At 35.4% G+C, this 2,745-nt stretch overlaps 1 non-coding gene across 1 annotated transcript; it reads right to left on the bottom strand.

Moving 5' to 3' along the window:
• Positions 1-298: 298 nt before the first annotated feature.
• On the bottom strand, positions 299-458 carry LOC120189856. Its single transcript, XR_005522559.1, has one exon. It is a non-coding gene; the product is annotated as a U1 spliceosomal RNA (small nuclear RNA).
• Between the last annotated feature and the right edge of the window lie 2,287 nt (positions 459-2,745).

The following is a 2,745-nucleotide window of genomic DNA, read 5'->3' as shown; positions in this document are numbered from 1 at the left end:
AAGTTACCACGTTAATAAAAACATTTAAAAAATACTGTTTTGTTATATTAATTACAACCAATGGATGATAATGTTTGACATTTGATTGGTTGTAAATTAAAAATTGAAAAAATATATGTTTTTGGTAGGAATCAAACCAGGTGCATGAAATGGGGTGATAATCTCTTTGCCACAAGGCTAAGGCACATTTATATTTAGGGAAGGTATTCTATTTATCTCTATGTAAAACAACTCGAACAAATGTGATCCAGACCTAAAGTAATCCAACCCAAACAAACTTAGACATCTCTACTCTGGACTAGAGGAGAGCCAACGCAGGCTCCCACTGCCACAAATAATGATGTGGGCTCTCCCAGGCGGGGAGACCTTAGGTAAACACCTCTCTCAAATTTAATGAAGATGGCTAACATAAGCCATGGATCTTATTGATCATCCGTCCACCCTACTCAGGTAAGTATGGTGTAATGGAACTATGTGCCTCTTATTTATTAACTCCAGCTCCTCGTCCCGATTGAGCTTCATCCTGATTCCCCACTTCCCAAATAGTATGGTGTAATGGAGCTATGTGCCTCTTATTTATTAACACACCAAATTTAAGAGGTTCAACGAAAATATCATCTACTCTTCGGGCACCACCAACGGATGATAACTTCACTATCGATAAAATATTACAACAAATGGAATTTCATAGAATTCCCAAAATATTACAAAGTGGGAGAAAACAAATGGGAGAGACAACTTGTTAGGATGATTTCAAGTGAAAGTGCTTAGGCCTATTTATATTTGAGTTTCAAGGACCAAACTTGCAAACAACCTAATAGGTTAGGGACCAAAGGATAATTTTCCAATGTACACAAGTTATCAACTTGCCAATTTGTTAACTTGCAAATACTTGGTGTCCATCTAAGACACTTGTCAACTTGTATCAACTTGTCAACTTGTGTAGCAAAATCAAACTTGAATTCTTTAGTGATATTAAATTCGAATTCGAATTCTTTGACTACCACTTGGACTTTACCCAACTTGTAGCTCGTAAATTTATAGTTCCTAAGGTTGAATCCTAACAAATGCAACAAAAGATAAATTCCATAATTGTTCAAATTAAATCCCCTAATAAAGGAAATCCTGAAGTTTAAGTATGATTTGTGCTGAGTGTTATGTCCTCACTGAATTGTCAGTTGGACATTCTAGAATATGCTGACTCGTCGCCACATCACCAGTTATACCCTAAATCATGCCCACTAATCTAGCCATGATTTTAGAAAAACAAAAAAGTTGTAGAATTTCGTCTTTTTAGTTTAGTTTCCGGAATTTAATGTATTGCATGAAAAATAAGAGAAAACACTCAACTTCGCAATATAAACCGACAAATCCAGGAGTAATTAATAAAAAATTAATAACGAAATTGAGCATGCATTGGGCAGATTGCTTCAATCCTCACTTGCTTTAGTTGTGCAATACAGTATTTCATAGGAGTAGATATTGACAAGGCACAATCAGCTCAGTTCATCCATTTAGCTTAAAAAAAACACGGCCTTTCTTTGAAAATTTTGTAAGCTTAATATTTAGCTGTTTTCATTTCCCCCCCTTCTCATTAATGGATAAAACAATTGCCGACATTGAACATGTTATTGGATTTGAAATGAACAGTTGACTGGTAAAACACATTAGTATATATAAATAAAGTTGTAGATGGATGAATGGCTCGAATTGCAGCAAAGTTGGATTCAATGGAAGCCTGCTCCAGTGTCAAGGACAGGAATTATCAGAAATTATGTCACATAACATTTGATCATCTTTAGCTTTTGCAAAACTAGAGCTTATAATCTCTAGTATTGCAGGCTTGCGTATAGTATGATTACATATGCAAAAGAGAAGGGTATTATAAAACCGGGTGAGGTAACGGCATTTTCAAGTTATTTTTTTGTTTCATTCTTCCTTAATGAAGACCATTCTGATCGAGCTAACGAGTGTTAATACCGGGACCGGATTAACGTTCTCCTATCTCCGAAAAGGAACAAAAATGAAGAAATCATACGAATACTCTTTGATTAAACATGAAAGTGTAATTCGTTTATGATGAGATAATAACATGGAGAAAGTGTTTTATTTTAATCTCTCATGTTATATCATTATCTAATATGCATCACTTCTTTTCATACAGAGTTTTCAAGAAGGTTGATGGTATGTTTGATTGCACAAGTAAGTTGAGAAGCAATGTAGCCATGTAGGTAAGGAATATGATCCAGAGCTCTGCATGGGGAAGAGGAAAAGAATGTTCCAATCAGTTTCCCCTACTATTTAGCATGAAAGAAGAGATGATGGATTCCTCAATCCTTGTGGATAATACTCCATCTCTCTCTAGTCTTTTTTAATTAAGTCCCTAATTTATGTCCAAAAAGTTCGAATGAAATTTTTCAGGTTGAGTCCACGGAAAACCCGACGGTTTCCATCTCAACATGGGAATGATTATGATGAAATCAGTTTCCCCAACGTTCTGAAACTCGAATGTCTACCAAAGATGAAAAGCTTATGGCTCATCAGGGAATTATACCTTTGGATTCCCATCCCTTGCAAACTGTACTTGTGGAAGACTGCACAAATATGAAGATGTTCTCCAGTGTCAACGAACGAGCCTCGTAAACAGCCAAATGAGACACAATATTACAAATACAAACTCAATAACAGATTAAACAAAAACAAAGGCAGAAGTGACTTTATGAGATAAATTTTAGCTTCAATTGG

Source organism: Hibiscus syriacus, unplaced genomic scaffold (assembly GCF_006381635.1).
Source record: "Hibiscus syriacus cultivar Baekdansim isolate YM2019G1 unplaced genomic scaffold, ASM638163v2 tig00116959_pilon, whole genome shotgun sequence".
NCBI lineage: Eukaryota > Viridiplantae > Streptophyta > Magnoliopsida > Malvales > Malvaceae > Hibiscus > Hibiscus syriacus.
The sequence above is the reverse complement of the archived record's forward strand: the minus strand, read 5'-3'. Positions and strand labels throughout refer to the sequence as shown.